General features: G+C 33.5%; 1 pseudogene; it reads right to left on the bottom strand.

Annotated features, from left to right (window-relative positions):
* Nucleotides 1-1,026: 1,026 nt before the first annotated feature.
* On the bottom strand, nucleotides 1,027-9,278 carry LOC149553671 (transcription factor MYB75-like; annotated as a pseudogene).
* Between the last annotated feature and the right edge of the window lie 9,071 nt (nucleotides 9,279-18,349).

Here is an 18,349-nt window from a genome sequence, read left to right on the forward strand (position 1 = left end):
GGAATGGTCTAAGAAGAAATTTCAAATGAAAGTTAATGAGAAAATATCTAGTGAGATAGCATTGTCACAAGTGGAATTGGCTAAGAAAGTTGAGAAAGTAAAAATAGTACTTGAGAATATATTCTCATTGGACTCCAAGTTGTGTGATTCTTCATATTTCACACAAGAGACTAGCCAGAGAATATTGAGCTTGGAGAGGACACTAGTACATTTGACCCCATTTTTAGACCAAATTTTTTGACCATCTAATAAAATGGGGTCAAATTGGTTGGAATATGAAAGGAAACACATGTTTTAAAAAAAAATACAATTCCATGTTGGTCAAAATTTCAACCAACGTGGGATTCATTATATCAAAATAAAAAAATGCCCATGGATTCATCATATCAAAATAAAAAAGGTCTTTTTGGTGCCCTAATTTCATTGTTATGCCACTTATTTCCTACACTGCAAGTGACAGAGTCTTCAATCTAGCCTGCATTGGTGGAGGCAAAGTAAATAAACTCAGATTTCTGTCTTACATAGTAAGGTCAAATTTTTTATTTTTTATTTTTCTGTTATCTCTTCCTGTAAATTCACTCTGGACATGCACTTTGTTTCATTTTATTATTTTTGGCACACTCTACGTATTGGATTGGGCTTAACACTCAAATTTTGCATCTGTTCACTTCTTCTGCAATTTGAAAATCCCTCATATGTTAACCACTCGAGCTCATCCAATGAGTCACCATGCACCAAGTGAAATAAAGCCTACACATGGTCTTTGATGAAGAAAGCTTCTTATTACATGATATATCTATCAATGTCAGAACCCTTGTTTTGCATTCCATACAATTTTAACTATTCTTTCTATGCATTTAGTTCTTTTCTCTTAGCATTTAGTCATTCAACACAACATATCATTCTATTAAAATTGGATACACATAGTTTCTATTCACCATTAATAGTATGGAAGCATATTTGATCCTTCCCTACATTTTCCCTTACATGTATTTCAGTTCATTTGTCCAAACCCTAAATTTTTCCTTACATGTATTCCAATTCATATATCCAATCTACTTTTTGTGGGCCATTATAAATCTCTAATATTCCTTCCTCATAATCTTCAAGTTTGAAATCAGATGGGTTAGAAAACATATTAGAATGTGTATTTGGCATGTCATTTAGATTCAATGGATTATCTACTCCAGTGTTGATATTAATCCCCTAGAAAATCTCAGAGTTATGTGGGATTAAATGTGTTGGTTTGATTTTTTATGTATTAATTTTTCTTAGAATCAAAAAAAAATTAGATGAGAGTTTTCCTATTAAATCATAGGGTCTTAGGTTTTGGTTTAGTATATTTTGATACCTTTGAAAATTTGTCAAAAAATCCCTAGGTTTGGCTTATTAAGTTCTATCCTGGTACGATTTTTTTTAAAAAAGGGGTAAGGAGCGAATATTCTTTTCCTACCTACTTGAGTGTTGTTGTTGAGTCTTTTGAAAAAGGGCTTTTAATCCTACTGTCAGATCTGATTTAAATCCACGGTTGTCACATATTTTCTATGGCAAGATGCTCACATGTTATGCATAGCAAGGTAGCGATCATCGAAGAATTATCTGTGATACTTAAAAGTGAAATCCGATGTCACAAAATGTGTTAACGTGAAGACAATTTAACCATGTGCTATGTCCCAGGCCTATCAGCTTCAAGAAGAAATGCAAGTGAAAAAACTTACAAGTGGTGTCACTGGAGTTCAAATTTATTCGGCAATTCACCAAGTCGCTATTGGGAAATCCATGCGACTTGCCAGTGGCGATATAACAAATGCCCAGAGTTTGCAAAAGATGACATTCTTGTGAAGTAAGAGTTGATTTTGAGGATCTTGAGGAAGATATGGCATAGTTTTCACTTTTATCTCTCTACAGGTTAATGTCATTTGTAGTTCTATTTTTCAGGCATCATTTTTAATGGTTATCGAAACTTGCCATATTGCTAGCCGGATAGTTGGTATTTTTGCCAATAGCGATGTAGCGACTGGTCAAAAAATGGTGATGTAACTAAAAGTTCTCAAAGGTGGGCCCCGAATGAGCAACATGATAAGGCTAAGTTGTGCAGATTCAAATTACATGGTGGCATCCTATTGAGCATCTTTGAGCTGGAAAATTTTGATTCATCGGAGCTCGCCATATCGCTAGCCAGATTTCTAGTATCTTTGCTGGTAGCAATGTAGCGACCTACTTGAAATTCATAAACACGACAAGGTCAAAGACACATGCTATCATTAAAAGATTAAAAAATATGTATGTGTGCCAGTGTGTTGGGCCAACTCAGTGATAGCAGTATCCTAGACCCACTCCCTGTGTATAAAGTGCAAAGATTTTTGATCATGAGATCAAACTAGGATCAAAGGCCATTGTTAACTTGCTATGGAAAAATGATTGGAAGTTAAGTATAGCGAGTTAGCGAAGTGATGGCCCACCATTGTTGCAGTAAATTGCTGACCACAAGATCAAGTATGGATCGATGATGCTCGTTAACTTGCTATGAAGAGATGTGCGAAAGTTAAGTATAGTGAGTTAACGAGCGAGAGACCCACCATTTTTTCCTCCAAAGGACATTTCAAAAATCTGCCATGCGATCAACACAAAATAAGTGGTTATTGCTAGCTCATTATGGAAAGGTGCTCAAGAGTTATGTATAACGAGTTAGCGAGTTAATGACACGTGTCCTTGGTCATCTGTAGGCCCAGTTTGAAGTGCTAGACTTGAAGGAAAGGTACAGATGGAGGCATTTTATTGGCTTGACTACTAGTGTGTTAAGAAGAAAATTGAGTCAGCTTAGTTTTCATTCCCAAATCATAGGATTTTTCAAGGACCAACAATGCAAGTTTAAAAAGAAAGTGCGACGCCACTCTATTTTTCTGTTCTGTGCTTTTATGATAAGTGAAAGCTTTGCATGTGGGAGAAACAGAGTACAACATAGGAGATTTTCATTAATTCTAGTACCACGCAAACAAATATTGCAAGTTTTTTGAGCACAAGAGCCTGTTGATTGTATTGTGTTAAGCTTGGTAAAGATGTGAAGCTATTCCTCTATTATTTGAGATCAATTACAAAAGTTTAGAGAAGACCAAGTTTAGCAAGTCAAGTAAGTATTCATATTACAACCTTTGTGGCATTCCATTTCTTTCAATACTATCAAAATACCTCCTAAGAAAGCATTTTCTGGGCAAACTAATTATATGGATAGGAATGTCCATGACAATTTATTAGAATTACTCCCAAAATCTACTACAGAGCCTGCACAAGTTAAAAGGTTAATTTCCTTGAACTATAGGCTTAAAATTGCTGATGGCTTATATGACAAGGGGAACTAGGTTAGGGATGCAACAACTACTCAAACTGGTCTTATCTTGTTCAAAAAATGGTTTTCAGAAAGGAAGTTGTTTACCCTACATGCCAATGTTTGGAATTTTGATTTGGTAAAGTTAGTAGTTTCAAGTGTTTTCATTGATTATGATTTTCTTGAAGCCATTGCCAAGAATTATGACCAAGCCATTAGGGTTGTGAGAAGAAAGGATGGTGTGCCTCTAGTCTCAATTAGAAATGGAAAAAGAAATATGTAAATATGCAAAATCAGGAAAGAATCTAAGTGAGTTAATGCATGAAAAGATATTACCATAAGATAGGAGAGAGAAAGATTCAAGATCCAACACCATGAGACAATATATTTTAAAAGGGGAAAGCAAAGAAAACCCCTTGTGACATTATGAATGAGGCATGAAAAGCCTAAGAAGAAAGAGAGAGAGAGCAAGAGAGCAATTGCTCATACAATAATTGAGAAGAGGAAGAAACCTCGTTGGAAATGAGAGAGGAGGGTCATCTCTTAAATAGAGATGAGAGAGAGGAGTTAGAATGTAACTCCCATGTCTATGAATACCACCATTCATAAGTGTGTGAGGCCAAGTGTGAGATTCCTCTTAAGGAGGAATAATCTAAATTACAAATTACAATAAATATTTGTCCTCACATATTCCACTAGAGGAAAAAATACAATGTAGTGGAAAAAGGACAAAAAAGAAATATATTAGGATACCTTGGCTTATATCCTAATATATTACAACAATAAAGAAAGAAGGTCTAACCTTGGTTTATAAATATACTAAGGAAAGATTACAACTTCTAACAGTCCTGAACAAATTAGAGAGGTTTTTCACCTAGAACCTTTGTCAGATTACCATGTGCAAATCAATCTACTAGAATTAGAGAATGAATACAAAGAAAAGAAGGATGTAATTAGGGGAGGTGCACTAAGGGCATATATTGGTACAATAGGAACTTTTCCAGTAATTACTACAACCTCTAGAGAGCCTTTTAAGAAGAGTCTTTTCACTTCTCAGGCTGTAGAGATATACAAGACCTTGTGCCAAGTTTTTGGTGAAGATGAGCAGGAGTTCATGCCCATTGGCCTCATGTACATGATGATTCAAATTACTTCCTTTAGTGTGGATGTTATTTTTGATTTTGCTTCCTTTTTGGCTGAAGAGATTCACATTGGTTTAGTTGGGATTGCGAAGGGCAAGGTGGAAATTTTTTTTGGTCACTACTCTCTATTAATGCATATGTTTTTGTTTAAAGGAGTGACATATTTTGGTAATGAGATGGAACTAAATAGAGAGGAGAATGGGGAAATACTGCCAGTCTAGTTGTGGAGTGCAGATATGACTTGGGATGCAAGTAATGCTATTTTTGTTAGATTTGATAGGTATTTTGCTTCTAAATTGAGATGCCTCATATTGAGTGACAATCCCAAAATCCCTAATGTACTAATGAGTCTCATCAGGCCTATGGATAACCCCCTTAACTTGAAAGTTTCACATAATTGGGGAGATATCATCCCTTACTCTGTTTCTACTATTTTTAGAATCTATGGTCTTAAAGGGAGTCCTCATGTCTTGCCCTACCAAGTACCTTTGAAAGTAGGAATGGATGAAGTTTTTTGGCAATTAGGAGGAGTAGAAGAAATGTTTTTGTTGAAAAGGCAACTAGGGTCAATTTTCCTTACCTGTACAGTGGCCCATCAATTTGTGATTACCAAGGGAGGTTGGCTCTTCTTCTATAAAATTTTGGAACAGTATATGATGGCTGTCTCTCATCCTCATTTTTATGATTCTAAGGGATTTTTCAACTAAACATTAAGGCATAGAATTAAGCTGGGACAAGTCAAGCATGATTCTTATTATCCAGAGGATATTATAAGGAATGAATTCTCATTGCAGGAACATGAAACTAAGAAAGAAAAATGGAGAGTTTATTCTCGAGTTTTAGAATTCATTCATTATTTTGATCGAGATTATGGTCCTTTAGATAATGCTAATACAGAGGCTGACAGAATAAATAAGCCCATGAACAACTTCCTTGGAATAATGGAAGCTATGAATGAAAAGAAATAATTTTTTATTGATTCTTATCTTGATAAGGCTAGAGAAGTCATGAGGAGGTTTGCTTTTACTCCTAATGTAGGAGTTGGTTGAATAATTGTACAAAAGAGGCCTAGGTATACTATAATTCAGAATAAAAGGGCTCCTATGGATAAGGGCAAGCAAATAATAAGATCCACCAGTATAGCCCAAGAGGAGAGACCTGATGAGCCTCATCCTAAGAGGCAAAAGGTAATAACAGAAGAAAGGCCTCAAGTTGAGGAATATTCACCCACTCAGTCCCCTCTAAGGATTGGAGAAGAATAGCTCACTGGTGAACAAATTGAACAGATGAGATTACAAGGAGGTATTTTTATTGCTCAAGCAGAATTAGATGAGGGTAACCCTCCAGAACCTTCCCTCCCAAGTTTGGATCTAACTATAATAGATTATAGTGGCATGGAATTGGACCCTATGTTAGAATAGGCAAGTCATCAATTTTTGATTGATGACAGTTTTGTTAAATCTAGGGCTTTTCAACAATTTGCATGGAGGGAAAACATGAACATTTTTGAGGAGAAATGTAAAAAGATGAAAATAGAGCATCCAAAAATGGATGAAACTTCCATTCAAAACCAAACTAAAGAAGAAATGATAAAAGAATTGCAGAATATAAGCCCTGAGGAAGGGAGGAAAATGGTCAAGGCATCTAACATTTTATTGTTTCCAAATTGGGATATTGCTAATTCCTTAGTTTTTAGTTCTGTTTCAAATAAATTGACTTTGAAAGACCAGAATAAAGAGAAATTTCAAGGCACTGAATTCATTGAAGATCAAGCTACATTGGTCAGTTGGTCACTGAGAAGAGGATCTAGAGCCACATCATCACAGTTAGATGAGTCTGGGTTGATGGGAAGCTTAATTGTGAGAAGAGTTACTAATAGCTCACATGTGCAGGCAACATATTGGAATGTGGATTCTTCTAAGTTTCTTTTGGCCACTGCTAAGAAGGAGGAACAAGTTATGACAGAGTTACAAAATAAGTATGAAACAGTTCTTGAGGCTTATAATAGGGAGGTAAAAAGGAGAGTTGAGCTTGAAAACAAGCTAATGGGGAAGTCCACAAGGCCAAAAATAACATACCCCCATCCTCCGGTGGAACCTTTTAAATCCATCCCCCTGGTAGAAACACCAGACACACCTAAAAGGCCAGAATATTACATAGCTAAGGATTTTGAAGAAGAGAAAAGAAAACTATGGGCCTTACATGTAGAGTTAAATACACAATATGAGGATAAGCTTATAAAGGCCCTAATGTATTTAGTAGATAAGATTGAATGGCCCTTGTTCTTTGATTAGTTGGAAAGAATAATAAGTATATGGGAGCAACTAAAAACCCATGATGAAACCCTCAAGCCTATTGTTAACAAGTGGGGAAAAAGGGAAAAAGAAATCCCCCTTTTATGTTATTCAGTTATAAGGTCTTCCAATGACCATATTGAAAAATTGTATGATATTGCTAATGACCTATCAGATTTTGATAACAAGAGAGTTGCTCTGCAATTGAAAATTGTTTCTTACTTGAATAAGTACAAGAATGCAAAATTTGATTTGTTTCCTTGTTCCTTGGATAGAAAGAATCAATTGAAAAATAAGCATGAATGGAGTAAAGAACTGTATGACCTTTTCTGCATGAGGATAAATAAAGTTGTTAATGAAAAGGGGCATGCCTGGTGGGCCAACATGATAGAGGAATTGGTTAAAGTCCAGTTATTTTTTTATTCTTTGAAGCAAGAATTTGTTGGGTTTGAAAAGGAGGCTAATTATATAGTAAAAAAACAAAATGATATCCTATAGTTCAGTTGGTTGGATGATATATAGTTTAACACCTGGATGGCCGATATTCCTTTGGACAAGTAGTTAGAGGAAGGAAATTTAGATGATGATAGGGAACAAGAAAGTGAGGTGCAGGTCATTGACACATTAGCACCAGAATTGAAGAAAGAAGAAGGTGAAAAAGAAATAGTGCCTTCTCAAGGTGAAAGTAGTGAAAACCCGTAGGAAAAAATTGATTTGGAAGCATCACAAGATCACCCCTCATTGGTTAGCTTGGTAGCCACATATTCTGAGGATCCAGAATAATGAGAGGAAAATCAAAAGTTGATAATTTATAGTAGTAATAGGAATGAGCCTACCTAAAAGAATATTTGATGTGCCTGGCATTCTGTTGTGACCATTTTTGTCTTTTGTGTGATGTTTTGTTTCTTGGACACTTGTCAAATCACAATTGCCCTTTGCCTGTTGCAACTCATGCTATATAAATGAGTTTTCAAGGCATTGTGAGGGTGCAAAACTTGTAGAATTTTGGTGTTTCTCAAGAAAAGTACATTCAGTCGGTCCAATAGAGTGTAGCTGATTTGAGTTTGTTTCCATTGTACTTTCTGATAACATATTGAATGATAGAAATAGCAATCTATTCTGGGCTTTCAATTGGTTTTCTATTGGTCACTATATTAGTCATATAAAAAGGATAATACAAAAGGGTATTTACACTATATTTGTGTCATCAGTTTCTATCTTCAGTTTATGGTTTTGTCTACTTTGAAGTCATTTAAATAAGGTTTAATTGGCTAAATGCAATTTGAATGGGTTGTATACTATTTTAATTGTTGCTCTTAATTCAAGAAATTATATAAATGCTTTAGTGAATCAGTAGGGTTTGTGAATTCATAAAGGGATATTTCATAAGAATGGAGATGGGTGATTACAATTGATTAATTCATTTACAAGTCATCTGAATTAGATCTCCTACTAATAGTTAATTTTTTACCCAATGGATAAGGCATTGGTCTCATGAGTCAGAAGTAAGAAGGATGAATTTTGCTGTTGCATATCAAATCAATTTATAAAATCAAAAATCATTTTTCATTCAATTTTGTTCAAAGTTATAAATGCTAGTTAATGCTCATTTATATCTATTCTCTGAGTCTTAGGTAGCTGCTATTTCCAAGAATATTTGTAAATTCAAGGAGAATGATGACTAGATCTACTAACAAGGGATGCATACAAGTTTGAGAACATCAAAAGAAGTGAAGTAAACTATTCATGTGTTAATGGGTAATAGATGAGAATCCGAATGAAACTAAAAGAGTCTCTAAATAGCAGTTTGCATTAAAATTATCCCTAGGTACACCCACCTTGGTTTAGCGGAGCCAAAAGAGTAGGAAACCATCCTTTGGTTTTGTTGAAGTTGGGTCCAAAAGGTTTACTCATGTAGCTAATAATGGGAATTAGCTGATCCTTAGGTTGTATGAGTGTTATCATTCTAGTATTGAACATTTTGTTGTTCAGTAGTTTTAAAACACCAACAAAATGAAAGGCAGTGGGTTTTGAATCATCCATAAAAAGCTTGCAAAGTGGTTTGGAGCCATAATCTTGAATATCATTATTCATGATACCTCTCACAGGTTTAGGTTTAACAATATCATCATTTTCTTCTCCACGAGAACCACATGTTTTTGTTTTTCTACTCCCATTCTTGCAAATTTCATACTTCTTCTGAGATGGGTGTTCCAATAGTTCTTTATTTCGTTATCAGTTCTCCCAGGAAGCCTCCCTGCAATCAAAGACCACCTATATATATGCATATATCAAACACAACCACTCTTAAATATCACATACTAAAGAAGAAATAAATTTGGTAAAATAAATTAACTTTCACTATTTAATACTTTTAAAATAGAAATCAAATTTTAGTGTGTGATGTTTAAGAAATTCGATCAAACACAAACAAATTGATTGACATACATGTTTAAAATACAAATAAATAAAATTTCATAAGAATTCAAATTGGTTGCCAAGAAGCCAATGTAATCTTATTATAGGATATTGTCATTTTGATGCAAACATAAACATTCATACATTCCCTTCTCCCTAATCAAAAGTTACAACTCTCTCGCAATCTTTATTGTGTGGCTCTCCATATAAATTTATGGAAAAAATTTATCATAAAGTCATCAACTTCTCTTTCAATCTTTTTGTGGCCTTGGGATGCATTTGTTGCCTTAATGTGTATCCCAATCTAATTGGCTAAAATGTATGGCACTTCATGAATTCTGTGCTATTTTTATTTTTTATGGAGGGTTCAGAAAAGTTTCAATGTGTTGGTGGAACAAGCCTTGGAGGAAGGTGGTTTTCTCTTTATAATTGAATTCTAAATGAACAACATCTAAATTTTTCTTGACTAGCAATACATTTAGCATTCCTATGTGTGGAGATGGTGTCATGTTAGGTGTTCATTTGTTAAAAATGCTAGGTACTATGGAAATAAACCTTCATTGAGTTCAATGTGATTTCAATAAAAAATATAGACTAAAAGCTTGAGGGACTTCAAGAATAGTGATTTTACATGATTAGTTTTCATAATTGGTGCACAATTATTCTTTGCATATGCACAGCTTTAATCAACATCTTGTACTCCAAATTTGCATGGAGCTATAATCAAACATTTAGAATTCTATTGAAGTGATTTCAAATAATGCCATTCAATTGATTCTAGAAGTCTAACACCTAGGATTCAACCCTACACTAGCCTTGGGAAAGTCCCTAAGTCTAAGAAATGTTTTTGAATCCCTTAGTCATATTTAGTTTCAGAAAAAGTCTTCAAGTCTTGGAAATGGCCATCTCTTGTAGAGGGATGTTGCTAAGATTGGGCTACTCGGGAGAAATGTAGCTCCACAAAACCATGACATTTGTGAACTACACTGGGGATGTTGCTAGTTTTCTTGCTATATGGCACATTCCATTACATGCTAATTGTAACATTTAACTTCAAAAAGCTCATTTGGGGCACTCACAAAGATGTTATATTATAGATTTTTCCTTGCAAATTTTGATTCATCTCAACTTATACATCAACACAACCACCCCCAGTACTCCATATCATCCCACCATAGCCCCAAAATTTATGCCCCAGGCCCCTCCCTTATCCCCCCATTAAGAAACTCCATGAAACTATGTTAATTTTTTAATGAAATCATTATTTTTTATACAAATGATTTAATTTTTTGGTTTTTTTTTTTTTTTTTTGGGATTAAAATCACTATATTATACTGAATATCTAAACAACACCATTTATATAAAATTTGGACAATTAGATAATGTTATGTGATCCTAGCATAGGCTATATGCTTATAGTAGTGTGGAAGAGAATTAGGAGGCAGTAAATCTAGAAAGGGGCTGTTGGAAAGAGAGTGAAACCAGAAACTGAAGTGTAGAATAAATGGTCAATCCTTTTCAAATAGTAAAAAGCATCAGGAGGTTGGAATAATTTTCAAGTGTTTTCTCTAAACTTTCTTATTCTAACATGACACTACACCTCTAGGGTTGATAGTTTTAATTTTCTGAGCTTTTGCAATGATAAGTTTCTTGGGTTGAGTCCCTATAATGAATTATGTTGTCAATGCTTGGATGATACATAAAATTGCTTTTTGTTGTCATTGTTTCCATAATATATTAAGGAGATGCTATTGTGTTTAGAGGTTGCAGGATTGGCTAGCCTTCATCAGGTACCTAAATCTCATCTGTTCCAACATGTGTCCCTCCTATCTAAAGTTAAACAAGATCATTGTTATGTTTCCTTCACTTGGTACAAATTATCTATTGGATGAATGACATAGTGTTTTTTAAAGTAAGTCAATTAAGGATGAAAATATACCTAAGGTCATTTTTCATGCATATGAAGGCTATAATAAATTTCTATTTATGTATTTTGGTTTCTATGAAGCACATTTGTATATCTTATATTTGTTACATTGGTGAGGTTTTACTTAGTATTTGTTCTCTCAGTTATTTTTTATTATTTTTCCTTTTGTTGTTGTCAAAAGCTCAGTAAATTCTTGAATGGTTTTTTAATTCAAAGTTGTGTGGTTTTGTAGTTGACCAGGTTTTTTATGTTGTTCTATAATGCTGGGTTTCAAAAAAGTTTATTAGCGGATGGTAAGAAGGCATTTTTTCCATTTATTGCATTGCATTTTGAAACCTATTGATCTATAGACCATTTTATTTTTTTCAAATTTTAGTTCTAATAAGGATTGGGGCTTTGTTAATCTACGTTGAAATGTGTACTAGATGATTATGTGGGATTGAAATGTTGAATACAATTTTGCAGTGTGGTTCTGTTTCCAGTTGCAATAACTTTCTATATCACTTGGTGGTTTATTCATTTTGTCGATAGTTTCTTTAAACTAGTATATGTAACGTTGGGACTAAACATATTTGATATTCTTCTCAAATTCCTCTTCCATAATTTCAATTTTCAAGCCTGGACTTAATGAACAAATTTGTTGCCAGTAATATTGTATTGATTTTTATATGTTATGTGCTTTGTGCTTGCAATATAAATGTGTGTGGGTAGATATAGTTTCATCAATATACTTATATGTTAACATCTATTTATAAGTTTTGTTTAGCTAGATGAGCTATTGCTTGCAGTGAACTCCTTGATGCACTTCTCATCTACACACTATGGGAGCTAAAGATTAGCCCAACACTTCATGATCACCTGCAAGAACACAAGAAACCCTCCACAAGAGTATGCAAGAAATGATATTGCTTGGTATCATGATCTATTTTAATATAGTGTTCAATAGAATGTGTCTATTTTGTCTATTTTGATTTCTATTTATTTGGTGTTTATTATTTGTGATCTGGGTTTTATCATGACAACATTGATGAGTGTATCCTGATTAGTCTCTAGGTTTGTGGTAAACATGTGTGAAAACCATGAGAGGTGCCTTTCATTAGCTACGCAAGTTGGGCTTATTGTAGTTGAAAGTGTGAAAGTTTTTACATGTTCGCAGTGAAGAAGGATGTTGGGAATTAGTCCTCACATTTATATTAGGTTTTTAAGTACGGTTTAAATTATAAATATCACATGTACAATTTAGGATGATATAAAATTCTTTCATTGTACAAGTGTGTTTTTTAATTTTGAAATCTGATTATCATCCATAAAAACTTAGATTATTCACCTCCTTCTCCACTCACACTAGTTTTCTTATTTGTTTTAAGCCCAAATTCATCTTCTAACACCTTGGCATGCCTCCATTAATTAGTGGTGGATGAGCATAGAGTTTGACCCATTTGTCGCCTTTAAGCCTATGTAAGTGTATGGGAAAAAATGTATTGATTATTTTGATGGGAAACATTATGTTCTCAAGTAATATTAAAATGTGACACATGTAAGTATTTGCAAATTTGTTAGGAAATTTTGTTAGTATCAACATATATATTAATTCCACAAGTTTAGATGTATTTTTTTTCAGATTTTGATGGGTATCTATCACGAGTCCATTGAATGTATGTAGAAAATAGGCTCTCTAAATTCCATAATAGTGTAGTTTGTGTTAAGAATTTTGCTTCAAATAATCATCCTATGTATGAGGAATTTCTACACTAGTTTAAAACAAAAATTAGAAATAGATTTCATCATACACAATGAAGAAAATCCTTATACCTAACCTACACTTCAACAAGATCCATCAAATAAAATAAAATATGGAACTTTCTATTTTTCTATAATAGACAAGACTCCAATTGCTCTTGGATTAAAATGATATCCCTATTTGAGTGCATAAGTACTTCTTTGCTAGGCCTTGAGGCTGGGGACTCAAATTTGGATGATTAACTGCTAGAGATTACTTTATTAATGTGGAGTTTGAGGATAATCAATGGTTCTTCCTTGCATCATTCGCCTTATCTTCTATGATGGTTGAACCCCTCTATTTGTGTTGGCCAAGTTATTGAGAGGAAAAATAAGACCTCTCCCTGTTGTGCTTGGTCTATTTTGGTCTCTCTATAGGTGTATTGTGGTCTTGTCCATCAACCAATAACTGGGCAACATAGAATGTTTCCATATTTCATATACTTATCAGTGTAATTGTTGAATCATATTTCATATTCTTATCAGTGTAATTGTTGAAACTTTGAGCTAGTTTTAGACTTCTGCATGCTTGTAAAGAATTTATTTGTGCTACAATAAATAAATGTCAAGCCAATATATTTGCTTCTTTATCTCAGTTATCTTCTTGCTTAGTTTAAATCTCAATTATTAGATATTTTTCCACCTTGGAGTTAGTTTGGCATAGAAACATGTATATTTTATTATATATATTCTTGCACATGAATCCTCTAACAAATCAAAAAACAATCAAACAATAAAAAAATAATAATCACTACATACCAAGGAAGTCTGAGTATTTGACTGCACTTTGGCTAGAGTTCACTACATACCTTGCATTTGTTTAGTATAAACCTTGGGTTCATATTGATGTCTGTGCTAGTATCTATTACCAAAAATGAGACAGTAGAGCACTACTAGTGTTATGATGGAAAAAAAATGTTTTTCATTGTGATAGACTATTTCTAAGTCATATGTGTTGTTTCTTGCTATTGTCAAGCAGTCTATGTTTTTCCTTGAGACCATGAACAAAATTATCTACCATTTTCCAGTTCCTAATTGGTGCAAATATGCCTACTTTTATATTGGAGTTTCCTAATTGACTACTCTTCAACTTCTTCCATGTATGAAGCAGATTGATATCTTAGCTACTAGTGAAAATAGTTCTAAATGACGATTTATCCATAGTTGTGATTCTCTAATATGATTACTTTCCTTTATCTAGGAATGATTTCTCAATACTAGATGTCATGCTGAGGATCCTTTGCTATTTGATCATGGATAATCTTGTGATGGTTATTGCATTAAATTTTGCATGATGACTAGTTTGAAGATGTCATGTTGACTGTCCTTTTCAATGGTTTACACATACAACATAGAGTGTTTGATGCTAATGAAAATGAAGATGTATAGAATCTTCACCATTCTTCTTGAAGGGGATCATCAAATGGAACTAACACTTATTCTTCGTAATGCAATTAAAAAAACCATCTTATTTTTAAGACTTCATAGCATTCCACATCTTATTCTTCTACTAACATATATGTGTAGATACTTTTACTTATTCTAACTTCTATTGCTATTGTTGTTCAAGGATTGCTACCCCTTGATCACAAAGTACTCAATTGCTTTAGTATTATTGGTTTAAGTATGGGGACATCAAAAACTCTACAAGCCCAAGGCAAGTAACCCATTGTGATACATTGGTCAAAGTGCTTCTGCAGTTAAATTAGAGAATAAAGCAAATAGAAATATTCATATGTTATGATGAGGCTTGTGAAATTACAAGCATGACTAGTTCCCCTTGTGACTATTATATGTGTGGTGAAAAGGTACAATAATTAAGGGTAAATTAAAACATTGAGATTTTCCATAGAAGCTATGTATGGGTTGAGGGGGATGTTTTAGGGATGGATTGGTGAGTATTCATATAATAAATAAATATTCCAAGTTGTCTTAAGCCTTTGGTTTTATTTTGTTGACTTAAAATGACACAACCAGTAAATGGCATACACAAATTGCATCCTACTAAGAAATCCACTTGCAACACCTATATTTACCATTTGTATCCACAAATGATTAGTATTGTTCACTAGAAAATAATGTAGAATAATAATATAAACATAACAAATGTGTGTGAAGAAACTTGTAACTCTTAGCTACTCATTTCAAAGAAATACCAGATTACAAGAATGAAGACATGGCAATTTTGTCTAGCTTGTATTCATATAATTTCAACAAGAAACAAAATATTACAATAGAAGATGATACAGAGCAATGAGTGGAATTGGAAAGTGAACTAGTTTAGAATAAGGAGGATCAATCTAATTTCTTCTAGAGAACTAAAATGTGAGGTTTTCAAAATAGACAAGAAAAGCAACATAATCATCTCATGAGAGATAAAATGAACTAGCTAGAAATGTATTTATCTTTTGATCACATGACATAATCAACCTTTATTCATGGAGGATGATATCATATTAACTTGGGGATTTGAACCCTAAAATCATGCTCAAGAGTTTGATATTTTGAAGATGTGTTTTTTTTAATTGATCTTCTTTTGACAACAAAAGCAACACACCCTTGGATTTGTTGCCATAATTAAGGGTTTTCTTTTGCACCAAATTCATTTGGTCCCTTTTTTTTTGGCTTTGCTGTGTCTAGGATTGGATCTTGGTTTTAGAGTTGGATTCTTGCTTGAAAAGCTCAATCATTTACCATTTGTTTTCAATTAATATTTCTCTCTAAGGATCTAATGGTAAAATTTTGCTATGAAAGCCTATATATGAACTACTTGAGCTCCTCCTTTCCTCTTGTTGGAAGTTGTAATGATTTTTATGCATCCATAAACAAAATACACATCAACCTCTGATTGAAGACAACACAATTTATAGTTTAGAAACTATCATGTGTATGCCTATTGTTTGATGAAGATAAATACTGACTTAATTCCTTTATTTGGTCATCTCCTATGTTGCATCTTCTTAGTGTGAAAACAAAGGTTTTGATGTGTTTGACCATGGTCAAACATGTAGATGGTAGGGTGGGAGGGAAAGTGAAGTATATTGGGAGGTATCAAGTGGTATGTGTGAAAGGGAAAGCTTGTGGAGGTGTGCTGAAGGGGAGCTAAGAGATCTTGGAGCCTGGTCATGTGAATGCCTTTTTTGTATTTTCACACCAAGAAATGTAGTGTAAGAGACGATACACCTAGGGAAGTATATGCCATGATAAAGTAGGTATATGCCTTATGGATGCTTGGAAATAGTACTTCATGGAACAGTGCACATGACCACATTGAAAATCAATGTCCCTAATGAAATTAGGGGCAAATATTCTGGAAACATAAGGAAAAGGACTTATGCTCATCTAGATGGAGCTTCTCATTCATCTATTGGGTATTACCTATAATTTTTACGATATTCTATTTTTTTTTATAGTTCCAAGCAAATGAAACATCATCCCATCGTCTGATACTTTTTGAGGCACTTCTCAATATCTTCCAGTTTGTATTCTGCACAGTGATGGAAAAGATGAGCAATTGATGCTTCAAGGACCAAATTATTGAGTTTGTGATATGATATTATAACCTTTCCAATAATCTACTGAGTTTCTTGAATGGAGTGTGTAGGATGTCATTGACCTTGAGCTCCCAGTTGACACTTTACTACAAAATATAGCTCATTATTGGCTTATCATTTAAAATCTCTTTATTGTCACCAAAAATGTTGCACAAGTAAGGTTTGTTTGGTTTACTAGCTGAAAAATACACTAAATTTATGAGTAGCTTTATATAATCCTTCAAATTTTGCAATAGAAGTAGTAATATGGGGAGACTCTGTATTGCCATCCTTCTATATGCTTTTTACAAAGTTGGCTTGATGTTGCCAATTCTGCACCATTTCAAATAATCTAAATGCATAAAATTACAGGCATATGAGTCTCACAAAGAAAATGTATTTGGAATATTGGCTTCATAATGCCAAGAATAGGAAAAATATGAAAAAATGAAGATCAAATTGTTAGGTAAGGAAACAGTTTGGCTATAGAATAAGCTTTCTAAGAAAATGGTACTCATCTATTTATTTGATAACATTGTACTCATGTGTGATAATCACGTATTCATTTGAAAACATTGTACTCAAACTTCTTCTATTTAATAATATATATATTTTTTGGTGTGGTTGGGTTTTATCCCTCAAGCTCAAGGGGTTTTTGGCAATGACTATTTGTCATCTAGTGTTTCTGATGTATGTAACTTGATATCTTTCTATTTTAATTTTTAAAATTTTTGTAACAATATTAATGGGTTCCTGTTGTATTCAAATTGGTGGAGGTTCTTACTCATCTTTATATTCAAGTCATGGCATGGGTTGTGGATACTTAGGTGGTAGTGGCTCATCCTATTATTAAATTGTAAGTATAATTGTTAGATTTTCTATTGTAAAATTTTAGTCTTTGACAATGAAGTCTAATCTTTAGTTTGTGAAAGCTTACTAGGGTTTGAGTAGTAGACTATAGAGCTATCTTAGTATGATGTCTCCTTAACACATCTCTATGGCATATAGATATGTGATCATGAGGCTACCATAGGCTAGAATAGAATCAGGCTCTAAGAGGCATAACTTAATTTTTTAAAGGCATCATTCTTTTCATATGAGAAGAGGCTCTTGTAGCTTGAGGTGGCTGAATGAGAATCGAAGTGCAAAAATATTATACAAGCTGCTAGTTGGTAGCTTGAGAATTTGAAGAGATTCTAGTGGTAGTATTTACTATTTCATAAATTAAAGATATTAATATCTTAGGTGTGGGAAGGCATAGGATGCAAGATGAGTAGCACATTATTGTTTGCTTGTATCTAGAACTTTGTTATTTTTGTAGGAATTTTCATAGAATGACTCTTGTAGATAGAGGTTCTATGCATCATCTCCAAGTGCATATTACAAGTACATTTTAGTATAATGGATCTTATGCTAATCTACAAATGTTTTCATATTCTTTCCCTTCTAGCACTTTTAATGATGGGATGTTGTTAGATCAACAAGATATATCTAAGTTTGAACTAGTATATGGAAAACTAGAAGATTTCCTTTGTGATTGCTACAAAGTGCTTTATTATGCCCTTGATACTGTCAAAGCCTTCCATTAGAAAGAATGTTGGATGGTTTTCTTGTAATTGAGACACAAACCAAGTTGGCATAAATGCTTCCATTATGAGATAATTATTGGTTTTTAGATTTGAGGGAAAGGCATGTCAGATTGTCTATTGTATTGCCCATGTTGCTATGGAACTTAAGTGGTTTAATCTAGGCTGATTTTTGTTACATTTAGACTATCATTAGTAAAATCCATAACCCACTACTTTGAAGATAAGTTCTTTCTTCAGAAATTAGGATATCAGTTAATTTAAGGATTAAAGTGGGAAGGTAAAGGTTACACTACACATATTTGTTTAAAGGTTAATGCAACACTCTTTGCAAGGTTTCTTGTA

This window comes from Cupressus sempervirens, chromosome 6 (genome assembly GCF_028749045.1).
Source record: "Cupressus sempervirens isolate cs-2001-9-10 chromosome 6, ASM2874904v1, whole genome shotgun sequence".
Lineage (NCBI taxonomy): Eukaryota > Viridiplantae > Streptophyta > Pinopsida > Cupressales > Cupressaceae > Cupressus > Cupressus sempervirens.